This window comes from Camelus ferus, chromosome 22 (genome assembly GCF_009834535.1).
Source record: "Camelus ferus isolate YT-003-E chromosome 22, BCGSAC_Cfer_1.0, whole genome shotgun sequence".
Classification (NCBI taxonomy): Eukaryota; Metazoa; Chordata; class Mammalia; order Artiodactyla; family Camelidae; genus Camelus; species Camelus ferus.
Window position 1 is genome coordinate 6937358 of NC_045717.1, and position 15608 is coordinate 6952965.

The 15608-nt window shown below is 45.1% G+C and overlaps 1 non-coding gene across 1 annotated transcript; it reads left to right on the top strand.

Annotated features, from left to right (window-relative positions):
* The first annotated feature begins 1648 nt into the window (after positions 1–1648).
* Positions 1649–1720, top strand: TRNAA-GGC. The gene has a single exon. It is a non-coding gene; the product is annotated as a tRNA-Ala (tRNA).
* The last annotated feature ends 13888 nt before the right edge of the window (positions 1721–15608 follow it).

A 15608-nucleotide genomic window follows, 5' to 3' on the forward strand; every position in this document is an offset into this window, starting at 1 on the left:
TCCTCAGTGGGTTTGTCACCTGCCCCAGGTGACAACTTTTCCTAAGAACTCTGTGCTGGGGGGAGTTTTGATTTTCTTGACAAGAGGGGATGCTTTTTCTTCATTGGCAGTGGCGAATTATATAAATATTTGTGTTTCCCTTTTTGCTCTAGCTGCCAGGAAGCACAGGAACACATTTATTTTACAGTTAAATCGGAGTCAGTGTGGCTTTTCAGACTTCATGTCCCAAATATCTTTCACTTTCTCCTACATTGGTCTCCTGTTGGAATGGTCCTTTTGCTGATCCTGAAAGTTAGCTCATGATTTTTCTACCAGGAGTACTAGTGTACCACAGCCACTATCCAGAATAAGATGAAGTAAAAACAAACAACTATTCATTGATCATTGTTATCATCATTCATTAATTTCCATGCCTTCCATGAGGTGGGTGTATTCTGATCAGGATAGGACTCAGTCTGATGGCCAAATCCCTCAGGCAAAAATTCACCTGAGGCTGTCAAATTATCCAGAAGCAGCACCAGCCAACAAACATTTACTGAGCACCAACTATATGTCAAGCATTGTATTAGGTGCTAGGAGACATGGGTAAATAAGACATAAAATGTCTGCTCCTTCACTGAGAGACGGATAATAACAAATACTTACATGACAGTATGATTTTACATGGTGACAAATACAAAAAGTAATGGGATAGAAAGAGAATCTGAAATGGGAGTGCTTAGGGCAGGCTGCAGTCTCCCTCGAAGAGATGACACTGAAGGTAAGGCAGGAATGATACGAAGGAGTAACTGTGAGAAAAGATCGGGAGGAAGAGCATTCCAGGCAGCAAGTGCAAAGGCCCTGAGGCCAGGACAAATCTAACAGATGTGTTAGAAGCAACATGCAGAAGGAATGTAGGAGGTGAGTTCAGAGAAGGGGGCAGGGGCATCACCAGCAGGATCTGAAGGGCCATGGTGAAGAGCTAAGCTTTTTCTAAATGCAAGGGGAGGCATTAGGTAGTTTTCAGCATGGAGTATAATATGAACTTTTCACTTCTCACTCACACAAATGAGTTTTACTTTCACTAAGTTGTTGGTTCACATTTGAGAAGCCAGTTGTCTCCTCAAATGATAATAGTTGTTCAATTTCCACATTTTCTTGGTGACACTGCCAAGACCACTCTCAATCAGGTTTTTCTGAATAAGCTTTTTAAGTATTTCTTCAAAAAAACAAAAGGAGGTGTCTAGAATATTAGTGAAATATTTATTTTTCCAAATAGAAAATCGTTGATACAGCCGACCAGAACTTGTGAACCTGTTATTATGACTGTAACCCTGGCTATCTGTTGAAGACCTTAATTTTAAGCTTATTGTCTTTTATTATTTACTTTCTTAAATGACATTTTGGAGACAAGTTTGCAACAGAATGAAGCCCGTTGGTAATTCCTGAGTAATCATAACAATCACCACTATTTACTGAGCACTTACAAAGTGATGGCTACACTAGTAAGCACTTTGCAAATACCATTTTATGTAATTCTCACCAGAACCCTCTCCCCATTTTAGAGATGTAGAAAGTAACCTTAAAGAAATGCTTTGATAAACATCACATCATTGTATGTAGTAATGATATTAATTTAGCTTTTTTTTAAAAGATGTATTCATGGGAGGAGGGTATAGCTCAGTGGTAGAGCGTGTGCTTGGCATGCATGAGGTCCTGGGTTCAATCCCCAGTACCTTCATTAAAAAATAAAATAATAAATGAATTGACTTAATTACCCCCCAAAATAAATAAAGTAAAATTTTAAAAAAGATATATTCAGCCCTCTCATGTGTCAGGCACTGTGCTAGGATCTCGGGACCCAGAAGTGAACAAGAAAGACATGGTTTCTGCTCCCAATAAGCCCCTAGTCTAATGCGGGAATAGACTGGAAAATAGACAATGACTCTATAAGGTAACGAGAGGAGAAATAAAAAGCACAAGAGGTGTCCCTTGACTGGAACTCAGGGGTTAGGGAAGGCTCCCTGATTGACAAGACATGTAAAAAAAAAAAAAAATTCTGGAAGATAAGACAGCCCCATTCTGGGAGCGAGAGTGCAGGAGCACCGTCCCTTCCAGAGAGTCAACACTCTCACTTCTTGGAGGAGGACCTCAAGTTCTGTCCCCATCACAGACAAAGGACAACCAAAGAGGCTCCTGATGAATGAGTTGGAATTTGCTAGTTAAGGCAGTAGTTAGGAAAGGGATGAGGCATGGGTATTTGAGAGCCTGATGTGATTACAGACCTTTGAGTTAAATGTAACTGGAGTGTGGCAAGCAGAGGTTGAGAAGGAGAGTTCACTGAAGCTACTGCTTAATGTTAATTATTCCCACTTTCCATGTAACTCTTAAGAGACTGGCAATGAGTATGATCATCTTGTTTGAATCATTTTGTAGCAAAATGATTATATCACATATGACACTTTATTACCTGTCAAACACATCAACTGGATCATGACAATTTGTTAAAATCTGCCCATACAAGAGCTGAACTTTGGTTGCATCTTGCTATTTGAATGATTGATACCTTTCAACTGCATAAAACCAGGGTATTTATAGATAAATTATAAAACCAAATAAATTTAAGAAAAAAGATACCTTGGAGGCAGTATATAATTTACGACAAGGAATTTTAGTGCCAAATAGTTAATTGGGCTTCCCAATAATCCAGGAGAGAAACGATGGAGATCTAAATAAAGACAGTTCCAGATAGAGACAGGGAACATATTCAAGTAGTTTACATGAGTAATGAATATTCATACTTTTTAATATGCAGCTCTTCATTTGACTCTCTATTCTCCTCAGACAACCATCTTTTCCACCAACTAAAAGCATAGGGGATATAGAATGCATTTGACAAAGGATCTATATCCTTAATATATAAAGAGCTCTTACAAATCAATTACAAAAACGAGATAAACAATAAGCTGGGGCATAAAATAAGCCTCAAACTTTCAAGTGAGCTTAAAGCATATAAAGAATGTCCTCTAAGAAACATAGCAAATATAAGAAAATATACACCATTATAAAATAAAACAATAGAGTTGAGATAAAACCTGTCACTTACTACAATAATTGAGAATGAGCTTAACTCATCTTAGAAAAAGATTTAAAATGTGGCTCAAACAAAACAAGCTCAAATATATGCTGTAAAAAAGAGACACACAAAAAACAAAGAGATTCAGAAAGTCTAAAAACAGAGATGGACAAAAGTATACCTGGCAAGTGGAAATGAACAAAAAATCAGAGGAAATGATACTGACACCAGACAAAGCAGAATTCAAACAATAAAGCATTAAACGTGACAATGAAGGACATTTCTTAACACTAAAAGCTTCAGTCTAAAATGAAGATACAACACACTGATATTTATGCACTAAATAACACTGCATTCATCTCCATGAAGCAAAAGCTAGAAAAGATTCAATGAGATAAATATAAAAACATACTAATAATAGACTGTAAATTCACCACTCACAGTACAAGGGAGATGATGTGGGGGGGAAATGAGATAGAAGAGTTAAAACAATGTAATTAATCAGGCCGATCATACAGGTAAGTCGAAGTCTATAGTCTGATAATAACGTAAGTGCCCAAAGCACATTCAGAAAAAAGTGATCATAAAGGAAACATCAGTAACTTCCATAAGGTAGAAATATTACAAACAACACTCTGCTCAAAATAAACTGTGATGCTGACAAAAACCATACAGGTCCTTCTACCTTGAAGTTTAAAAAATATCCTGTTAAATAACTTAATAAATTTAAAGTAAATAAATTTACTTCCTAAGTAAAGGGGAAGTAAAAACTGAAAGTACAGCTATAAGAAAAAAAAAATGACAAGGAGGACACCCTGTATCAGAATCTATGGGATTCAGTTAAGGCAGTGATCAGAGGAAAACTCATTATTTTAACACTTTTATCAGTAAATATGAAAAAATAAAATAAATTAAATTCCCAGCTCAAAAAACCAGAGCAACAACATTAAGAACAAAGCAAATCAAAAGAAAGCAAAAAGAAGGAAATAATAGAGATGAAACCAGAGATTCAAGAAGAAAAGAACAGAACAGAGACCAAAGGAATTAATCAAAATCTTGGTTTGAAAAAGTTAACAAAAGAGACACAACACCAGCTAATTTAATTAAACATAAAATGAAGAAAGCACAAGTATACAAAATGTGAAATGACAAAGGGGTAATAACCATGGACATGTCAAATTTTTAAACAATCATACGTAAATGCTTTGCAGCTTTTTATGCAAATAAAATTTGAAAATACAAATGAGAGTGAAAACACAAATGTATTCTAGACAATAAGAATGAAGGTTTTCACTATAAAAAAGGGAAAGGCTAAAATGAAGACTACGATGTTAGATTGCAATCTGAAGTATCTGTATATAAAGTCCTATTTTTAAATGGCGGATGGATGAGTGGATGGATGGATGGATGACACATAGACAGCTAAGTAGACAGGTAATGTGAGTATATGTGTGGGTTAGTAGCCCTGTCCACTAGAGGGCCTAGATGCAATGACACCCAAGTGGGATAATGAGCACACCTAGTAGCCAGATCTTGGTTTCTGAACATCATACTGGGTGCGGGTGGGGGTGGGTGGGGGAGTGGGAGGGAAGCGCCAAGCTTCCTTCGATAAGTGGTTGATCCAGGACTGAGACAGGAAAAATATATAATGAGCCTGGAATATCTTTTGGTGACACAAAATTAAAAATATGTAAGCTGCTTTAAAGAACAGCAAGACCCAAACTTTTTAAAATGCCCAACACTGGAGCAAGGTGAAAAACAAATAAATAATGATAGAATTGAATTATAACCCATAGAATAAAATAAATATGCCTGAGTGTCTACTGATATGAGTAACTGATTAAATAAATAACAGAAGGAAGGCACAGTTCTGCCATACTGGATAATTCCAGTTAATAAATGTAGAAGGGAAAAAGGAAACAGAAAATTACCATTAGCTAAACAGCAAAGTAATAATTGTGTGGACTAAAGTCCACCGGTGGATGCTAAAATGAGTGGTGAAATCCTGGGACAAACAGAATTTGCATAGTCTCAAAGTGGCTCCCCCAGCTATGTATTAACTACAAAGAAACAGATAGTGACTTTACAATGGAGAAATCTGGCAGAAATCACCTTAATCAAGTGATAAAGATCAATATCACCAGTAATAAGATACATCAACATCATGAACTCCATGATACAATGACTCCAAAAAGACTCCAAACTCATCCTTGTGTATTCTTGCCAAAAATGCAAAACCTAAATACTATCATGAGAAAATATTTTAAAAATCCAAATTGAGGGACACCTGACCAAAAAAAAAAAAAAAAAAAAGATCAATTCCCTTGAGAAGCATAAAAGTCATGATACAAAAGGAAATATTGAGGAATTTCAGAAACTAAGAAGAGATAACAATTAAATGCAATGTGGGAACCTGGCTACTGACCCTGGAACAGAAAACTGAAGTTGACAGGAAAACTGGAAGTAAAAGAACACGGTCTTTACTTAATAATATTAGACTAGTGTTAATTGCCTGGTTCTAATAATTGTACGATAGTTATGTAAAATGTTAACATTAGGGAAACTTGGATATAGAGTCTCTGTACACAAATTTCGTGATATTACTGTAAGCCTATAATTAGTTCAAAAGCAAAAATTAAAATAAATTAAAAAAACAAAGTATGTTCCCTGACCACAAAAGAATGAAGTACAAACCAATAAAAGAAAGATATCAGAAAAATCCCTAAGGACTTTTAAATTAAACACATTTCTAAGTGATTGAGAAGGAAAACACAACATATCAAATTTTGTGGGATGCAACTAAAGCAGCAATTAAAGGGAAATTCATAGCATGAAATGTTATTAGAAAAAGAGGAGAAGTTCCAAATTAATGATCGAGTTTCCACTTTTAAAAAAACTAGAAAAAGAAGAACAAACTAAGTCCAATGTAAACAGAAAGAAATACTAAACATAAGAGAAAAGTTAATCAAACAAAAAACAAAGAAAACAAAAGCAATAGAAGAAAATCAATGAAGCCAAAACATGGTTTTTGAAAGATCAGCAAAACGGACAAAGTTCTAGCCAGACTGAACAGGGGAAAAAAAAAAAAAACCAGAAGGGAAGGGAAGACACAATTACTAATATCAGGACATGAACGAGGGGACATCACTAAAGAACATAAAGATGCTAAAGGGATGATAATGGAAATCACGGAAACTTCTGACAACATGTTGTGACACGGATGAATTTTAGATACATACATTGTAAGATAAAAAGTAAGCCTGGGATTTCTGGGACACATTTTTTTATAAAATGAGGAAAACTGAACAACACATTGTCAAGGCATACATATGTATGAAAGCAAGGAAATGACATAGTTCAGCATCATATTCTGTCTGACAGGAAGCAGGGAGACAGGATGAAAGAGAAGCACAGAGGGAAACGGAAGGTGGTGACACTGTTCAAGAGCTCCGAGTGAGGTGTCAGATTCATGATGTTTCTTGCAGAGTTAAAATAAATAAAATAAAGAGGACCACCCACCAACCAATAATGAGTATATTGTGAACCAAGAAGTTATGAGTCTAATCACATAGCCCTGAAATTCAAAATGGAAATTGGAGCAAATGCTTAGCACAATCTCTGGTGTACAGTAAGTCCTCGATAAAGCTGTCAGTATTGTTTCCATTCTCAGCCTGGCTGGCTCTAATTCCTCAGCCCAGATGTTGCCTCCTCCAGGAAGCCTTCTCTGCTCCTGCAGGTTAGGTCAGGCTCCCCCTAGAGTTTCCCAGTTCCCGGGACTGACTCAGATAGTAACACTTCCCAGGCTATTGGGCAACAGGCTGTTTATTAGCCGGACTCTTCCACTAGGTCATGCAATCCCCATGGCAGTGGCCGTGCACATCTGCAGCTCCAGCCCTCGGTGTCTGCCTGGCATCCAGCACATTGTGTTCAAGAAGCAAGTGCAAGGCAGGTAAGACAAAGCCTGGACCCTGGAGCGGGGGACCCTCGCAGAGGGACCGTGGCGGAATCACAGAGTTCTGGCTGGGGCGGCAGCAGACCAAAGATGGCTCGGGGCATTGGTCAGCATGAAGAAAATGAGGGGGTACATTTTCTGTAGGGAACTGAGAAGCTGTCATAAAACTGACTACAAGTCAATCTGCTTTTTATTATCACCATGTGAGGGCAATTCTAAACAATGTCACTGATAAAACATTCCTCCCCACAAAAGAGAAAATTTTCTTGGTCTTAGTTCTAAGCAATTATTGCAGTCATTGTGGAGTTTTAACAATAAGTGGATATGAAGTAAGCATCATATTAGCTCATTTAAGCTTTAATTACCCTTTAGTAAACATTATATTCTACATGGAAGTTGGTTTGAAGAATGCCCCCAGTGCAGCTATGTGGGTTCATTTTGAAACTGAAGTTCCTAAAGCTTCGGAATCACTCAAACTCATTTCCAGCAAGCCCGTGTCTCCATCCCTCACGACATTACATATTCCTGAGTTTAAGCAGTGATAGCAGAGGGGTTATAAGGATGCAAAACCAGAAAGCGAGCTGCTCCAATCCTGTCATTCTCTGCGACCACGGAGAGTTCAAAACTAAAACATGAAACTGAGGGGGAAACGGCGAGATGGAAGTTTTTGTTTGTTTGTTAAATGCAAATTTTAATTTATACATGAATCTGTCAGCTGAATTTGCATGGTGTTTTTAGAAGTAAAATGTATTTTTTGTTCACAATGAAAACTGAGAACTAAAATAGGAAAGCTGAGTATTACTGATTATTATATAATTATTACTGAAGGGAATCTTAAATGCAGAGGAGGGGGGTGTTTAAAAATGATCTGCATCGGGTGCCTGCAGCCCAGAGTCCAGGACACAGTGGGGACGTGGGAGACTGAGGATGGACACAGAGCCAGGCCCTCAGAGATAGGACCTCACGCCCGGTGAATCCCACATGGTGCCGCCCCTTACTCTGCTCCCTCTCTTCACCCTCAGCTGCCTCTGGCTCTCATCACTTGAAAGTAAGCAGTTCTCAGCTCCCTCCTCCCTCATCCTTCGAAAGAGACCCACTGTGGGATGGGTTCTGCTGCAAAGGCACTGCACCCCTTAGCACCTGTGCTGGCCCCCGCTGGCCCCAGCAGAAAGAAGGTCACCAAGAAACGGTGGCCCCAGTGGAGGGCAGGGTGGAGGTCAGCTCAGAGGTCAGGGTGCAGGGGCCCTGAAGCCAGTCAGCAACACCTGAGGGCCTCCCGGGGGGAGGGGCAGACGTGGGCTTGACAAGCAGGTCAGGGGAGGGTCACTGGGGGTGATGTTCTCTGACCCCCTCCACGTGGCATCGAAGAGTCTGCCTGGGGCACCAACTTCTGCCCCTATCTCTTGTCACTGTGTCATCTTGAGTACGTCACCTCTTGAGCTGAGTTCTACAGCTGAAGAAAGGGCAAAGCAATGATTGCCATGATGCAGCGTTGCTGAGAGGACTAACGGAGCTCAGCCCAGGGGCTGGCATGAAGAAAGTCACCGGCAAATGGTAGATATATTTAGAATTTTTCATAACACAAAAATAGAGGCCCAGGGAGGGAGAAAGTCCTCTTCTAGATCACAGCAAGTTGATGACAATGCCGAGACCAGAACCCAGGTGTCTGGACAGCAATCTGGTGCTCTTTTTACCACGGTCTCTGGTTAAAGATGTGTTCAGAGCCTTCCAGAACAGGACCTACGTCTGGCATCATCCATCCTCAGAAGCTGATGGAGCAAGTCCTCTGAGCCACCCTCATCGCCCTTCCCCTGGAGCCTGATTTCCCATGCCGTCCCCTCCCCTCTTCAGACAAAGCTCTGCCCTGAATTCATGGGGATGTTTTCTGTGGGGAGAGAGGGAGAGAGAGGTGGGTGGGGTGGGTCATGAATGTGTATGGGAATGGGGTGAGGGTTGTATGTGTGACTTCAGAGGTTCAGGAGAGGACCCGAAAGCCACATTCATGGAGAGCCCGTTTATTGTAGAATGATATAGCCCAGTTGACCGGGTGCCCAGATGCAGGGCCTTCACTCGGGGGGCAGGCTGGGTTCAGATAATGGCCAGGCTGTGAGGAAGCTGAGGTGGAACATTCCCAGGTCAGCTGGTTTCCTGGGCTGAAGCAGGCAGCCAGGACCAAAAGGTTCTGCCAGTGGAAGGAACCGAACCCTCACGTCCTGACACCAGCCTGCCTGGTTGTCGGTTCCATCTCCCGTTCATCAGCACCAGTGTGCTCCAGGCCCTGAGTGCAGCCTCTAGCAGATCAGAGACCACTGGGCACATGCCAACCCCCACGCAGGATTTGTGGGGTAATTATTCATTGAGCGCCTACTGTGTGCGAAGTGCTGGAAATAAAGCAAGATTCCTGCCCCCATGGAGTGACCACACAGAGACACAGGGGCCTGGAAGGGCCTGGAATAGCCTGGCCTGGTCTGCATGGAACAGTCAGCCTGAGGTGGGGTTGAGGGGACAGAAACACAGAAAATGATTTCATGGACTCAAGAGAGTGGCGGCACCCAAGAAGGCAGGGGCAGCTCCCCCTGGGGGTCTGGGAAACATTGCCGTGGGCGTGCCTGTGAGGCAGGTTTGGGGAGGGAAGGCGATGGGAACAGCATGTGCAAAGACAGGGTTTAAAGGAATGTGGCCTGCTGGGGGAGCCAGGAGGAGCTCCGGGTGGAGGGGCGGGGAGAGCGAGTTAGGAAGGGTGACTTTTATCCAGGTGACCTTTATCCAGGTGACCTGCAGGGCCCAGAGGAGCCCCTGAGGAGGTTGGGGTGGTGCTCACTGAGAGATCGGGGAATGACCTCCGCCCCAGATGCTGCTGGAGCCCGCGGGTGTCTCCCACCCACCTGGGAGCCTCCGAGAGCCCGGGCTGGGCCCCCTGCCCTGTCCCCGCCCCCCTCGAGCTGTCACCAGCTCTGTGCCTCTCCCTGCTGCTCCAACATTTTCCTCTTGTGATGGATGGAAATTTCCCTGCTTGGGTCAAGTCAAATTTCTCCTGATTTGTTGTTTTACACACACTGAGGCCGGAGGCGGATCCTGTATGATTCATAAAGAAAAACGCGCTGTCTGTGAAGGAGAGTAATTTATAGGCAACGTTTCCCCAGCCTCCAGAGAAGAAACTCACCAGAGGAAGAGGAGGAGGATGCAAGACCTTAGTCCACTGTGAGTGGCCCGTGTGGCTTCTGGAGCTCCCGGTCAGCCCCTCCGATGGTGGCATAAGTCTGTCAGTGGGTTCTGCTGAAGCTGTGGCTCCCTCTGGTCATCCGGCCCAGACCCAGACTTGGACGATCAGGAGACAAGAGGGGCCGGAGGCCCCCAGCATCCTTCTCTGCCCTCCAGCCCCTCCTTCCTCCCTCCCCACCCCACCCCCTCTCTCTGTCTCTCATGTATGAAAATAAATGAAGTCAAGCTTCCCAGCCCTTCTTGTCTGGAGGGCACTGGGGCAGGCAGCCAGCTGACACCCCCTGACCAAGCCATACATCACGAGGGTCACGAGGCTGCTGTGGACACAAATGCTGGGGACAAGCCTGATCAGTGGCCACCAACACTCCAGGGTTGGGCAGACTTTTGCCTGGGGTAGGGTTCGACTGGGGCAGAGGACAGACTTCACAAACAGAGGAGAAAAAGACCGAACAATCTGTCGAAGGAAGAAAGCAACTGAGCGCTTACTCTGTTCCGGACACTGTGCCAGTGTTTCACCTACAAAACCTCATTCCTGACCCAGTCAAGGCAGCAATAGCAGCGCTGGTCTCATAGATGAGAAAACTGAGGCTCAGGGGGAGGAAGGAGTGGTGTCCAGAACTGTGGGTTTGACCACATGCCCAGAAAGTGCCAGCAAGCAGAACATAGGTCTCCTGGGTCCAGAGAGAAGGGAGGAGAGGGGCAGAAGCAGGAACCAAGATTGGTTTGGGGTGCATCTGAGGATGGTGGGGTGTTAATGGGGCTCCAGGTAAGAATAAATTAACAAGGCAGCCCCCTGCTGGGTCTCATGTCCATATCTGTGAAATGAGAGGTAAGCCTGGATTTTAAATTAAAGTAGCCTCAGAAGGGTGATTTTCAGCTGTCCCTACCCCATCCCAGCCATGCCTTCTTTCCCACCATTAAAACATACCTCCTAAACCTGGTCCCCAAAGTCACACAAGCCCCATCCCCAACTCTGACGTCCGGTAGGGCCCCAGAGACCCCACCAGCCTCCCTCTGTAGCCCACACTCTCTCCTGCCCCAGCATGCTCTCACTCTCTCACTCATCAGTCACTGTGGGCTGTGCCCCGGGCTGGGCTTTCGGAGGTGTATTGCTATGGTCTTTGCCTCTGAGACGTCTCTGGCCAAAGAGGGGCATACCAGGTGGCCAGTCCCAAGATGAATGGGGACACCAGGCTCAGTGAGTTCCAAGGAGGTAGGGCCAGCTCTGCCCAGAACCTTCGGGGAAAGCTGGAGCTGGGCTTTGAAGAGTAAGTAGGAGTTTGCCAGGTTGAAAAATAGGAGATTCCAGGCAGCAGAACAGCACGTGCAAAGCAGAAGTGCAGTCGCCTTCTCTTCTCCCTGTTCTATATATGCCCCCAAGCCTTGAGCCCACTCTTTGCTGCTGTAGGACCCGAAGCCCCTGCCAGGGCGCAGCCAGGGCCACAAGCCCCTCCAGGCTTCCCCACAATGTCCCCTGGTAAATATGCTCAGGGACACATGAGTGAACCATAAATTAAGCCTTCTGGGGATGGATTCAGCTGAATAAAAAGCACATTCAGTAGCGAGAATATTTGTTTTTGTTTTCCTTCTCCGAGTAGATGGAAACATGCACTGACCTCACTTTTCTCACAAGTACAGTAGCTTTCCTGAGCGGCCGTCAGGCCAAGGGTGCCAGGAAAAAGTGGTGGAACATTCAGCCTCAGGAACAAGGACCTCAGTGGCAGCTGTGGCCGGCCAGTGGAATACAGCTGTCAGCCCGCTGACATGAGTTTCCGAGGGGTGGGGAGGATCCGGCCTGGGCCTCCCAGGGGGCCCTGAGCATCGCCAGGATGGGACTTTGAGACTGCTGCCCTCCCAATTCCTTTTCTGACACTGCAGACACAGGGTCCCAGGCAGCAGGCTGGGAGGGGAGCCCACAGAGGAGTTTTGGCATCAACCAGACCTGGGTTTCCATCCCGGCTGCCACTTTCCAGCCATGTGACCTCGGCTAACGGTTATATGTTTCTGAGACTCAGTTTCTTCATCTTCGAAGTGGAGGTAATTAAACCAACCTCATGGGGTTGTATGAGCTTTAAATATGTGAAAGTATCGAGAAATACTAATCCTCATTTTTCCCCTGACATGTCTGGTTCAGTTCCTACCTTGTCTGTGACGCCCTGCAGGCCCACCTGGGATCTAAAGTTCTTTTCCACTTCCATTCACTTGTGATGAGCATCCTTCCACAAGAGAAACAGACTCATTCATCCACCCACCCATTCATCCACACGTCCACCCACTCATCCATTCACCCGTCTACCCATTCACCCATTTTCCCATCCATCCATCCATCCATCCATCCATCCATCCATCCATCCATCCATCCATTTACTTATTTACTCAAAGAATATTTCAAACAGCTAAGTACTTTCCCAGTATTGGGAAGCTGCGTTGTCTGTCTGGGACCTGATCTTCACCACATGTGAACACAGTGCTTACTTCCCCCAAGAGATTGGGTAGGACTGTCCTCAGTTTCCTCTACAGCCAGCAAAGGGCTTGGCATGGAGCCTCATTTGGTTGCAAGAAAACCCAGGCTAACCAGCTTTTAAAAAATGGGAATCTAATGATTTGCATAACCAGAAGTCCAGGTGTAGTTCTGGCTTCAGATATAGTTTGATCCAGGCCTCAAGTGATATTTCCAAGACCTAGGCTCTCTGCATCTCTCACTTCTTCCCTCCTCCACATAGTAGCATTGCTGGCAGCCGCCATAGCAGCAGCCCCACATTCATTCAGGTTCAAGTACAGCAGGAATGATTAAACGTCTTCTCTAGAAACTCCACCCAGACCACATGGACTGAGAAATGGGGAGAGGTGAAACCTCAAGGTAAATGGGGAGGGGGATTCGACCCTGGAAAAGCAAGCACCAACTGCCTACTGCATCTGCTCCATGCAGGCAATGGGGACCCTGGATGAATGGGAAAACTTAAAGAACTTATACACAAATGGAGGCAGGCCGAGGACACAGAAATACATAAACGAGATCACCTCAGATGATGGTAACTGCTACGATGACCAAAAAAACAAAAAAAAAAATCCAAAAAAAACTGTGTAGTGACTGAATGATTAGAGGTGTGTTATTCTAAATAAGTGGCCAGGGACAACCTCTCTGAGGAGGTGACATTAAGGTGGGAGGTCAGAGATGCAGTAGGCTGTCGGTGTTAAGGTTTTAATCATAGAAGGAAGTCATCTGATTTGCCTTAATTCTTTTTAAGATCCTTCTTCAAAAGACTTTTCATTGAGGGATAAGTGACATAAGGTAAAGTAGAAAAGCACATTCATCCCAGGAATATAGCTCAGGGTCTTTCCCTGATGGAGACACCCATTCTTCCTTTTTCACTATTGTGTAATATTCCATTTCTTCCACTCTCCCAGTGCTGGGATGTGATCGTCTGCTGCCTGTGGCCTGATCTGCATCAGACGTGGACACAGAGTGCACTGTGCCTACACTGGGCAGGATCATCCTTGGTTTCCTCTTCAGCCAGCACCAGGCTTGCCATTCAGCGGAATAAGCCTCATTTTTGGCCTAGTGTGGTTGAGCTGGGAATTCACTCAGACAGTTCAGGTAGGTGAGCTAGACTAGGAACTGCTGAACTCCTCTCCTCCAGGCCTGATGTCTCCCGGGCTCTGGCCGCCCCTCGACCTACCTCCTTACTCACCAAGTTCAGGTGCTTACATGTGGCCGGGCAAGGGGTCTGGTGGTTGCCGAGCCCAGATTCCCCGGTGGCCGGTGTGAGGGACGTCGCGGGAAATGAGAGGAGCTGAGGCCGGCCGCCAGCCGGTGACTCCACAGCCAAAAAATGTGCTCTTGGCCAGGCTCTCCTTCCTCTCTCCTCTCGGCCCTTCCAGGCGGCGAGGAGTTGGCAGGCCCGGGTGCAGATAACGGCAAGAGCCCCAGGCCCTCTTCTGTCATCGCCTCCCCAACGTGAAACCCAAGACCTTGTTTATTTATGAGGAAATTCTGTTCTGCTGCTCGACAAATGGTGTATGGGGGCCAGGGCCCATGGAGCGTGGAGCCGGTGCAGCCAGGCCTCAGTGCCCTGCTCCTCTCTGCCGATGCAAGCTCAGAAGGAGAGCTGGCAGTGACTGGGGGCGGGCTGGACACTCCCCGGATGGGGGCTGGCGGTGGAGGCAGGGGGTCCTTCTGCCCCTCCCTTCTGCCTCCCAGCAGCTGAACCCCGAACCCCTCTGCTTCCCCGAGAGAGCCATCTGTGGACTGGCCAGGAAACCACAGACAAGAACAGCCTGGTGGCCAGACTGATGAATTCGCCGTAGAGCCAGCACCAACCCTTCCGTGGGACTCGCTTCCTGCCTACCTTCCTGGGAGGATGAAATGAGATTGTGTGAGTACCCGAGGGATGAACGAGGGAAAATAAAATAAAAGATAAAATCTACTGAGGGCCCACCACGTGTCTGGGGTTTAGATAAGCTATCTCATTCAATTTGCCAACAGCTCAGGCAGGTAGAGGTAGGTCCCAGTTTCATGAGTTCACTCAAGTTCAGAGTGGTGAACTAGCTTATCCAGTGCCAGGAAGTATGAGAGATGTGGCTCAAACCCAGGGCTGCTGTCTGACTCTCAATCTGCCATCTGGATGGGGTCGAGTTGAGGACCTACACAGCAGGAGCAAGTGTCCAGCTGTGGCAAGCTATATATGGAAGTGTTTTGTGTCTGACTCGGAGTCTCTGTTCTTTCCATCACGCCTCCCTGACTCTCCAAGTGAAATGTCCTTAACAATATGCTTGATGGGGTCCCAAACCCCATCCACTTCGGGATGAAGATTGCTCATTTTAAATTCCACTTAGATTTCAGATTAATGTGGTTGAAAGGCCTGGCCCTAGCACAGCTCTTATCATCCAAACAAGAGTCTCTCGCTGACCCTGAATCTTCTGTTGACATTCCATGTGCGTGGGTGGAGTTCGTGACCTTGGAGCTGTGGCACAAACATGTGTTTGTGGAATTGGTCCATCACTCTTCTGCACTGCCAGGGCTTCAGCCCTCCAACGATGGGGAACAGTTTTGGATGACAGAAGCAAGACCGAACACATCGGCTCTGAAGTAAATATAAGTGGGTTAAATGCCTCTATCAAAAGAAAACGACTTGCGCCTCAGAACAACAGACAAGGTCATTCTTTTTTTCCTTGCCAGTTTTCAAAATATACCCCCACTGAACCCCAAATCTCCCAGGACTCATCCCATCCCTCCCAGTCTATGTGGACCCCTACATCTCTGATTTCCCTAACATGCCAGCTTGCTCTGTTTTTATTACAATATTTTTTAGACATACTTAAAAGGATAGAAAATAATAGGATACCCATTGATCTAGCACTGAGATTTAATAGAGGCTG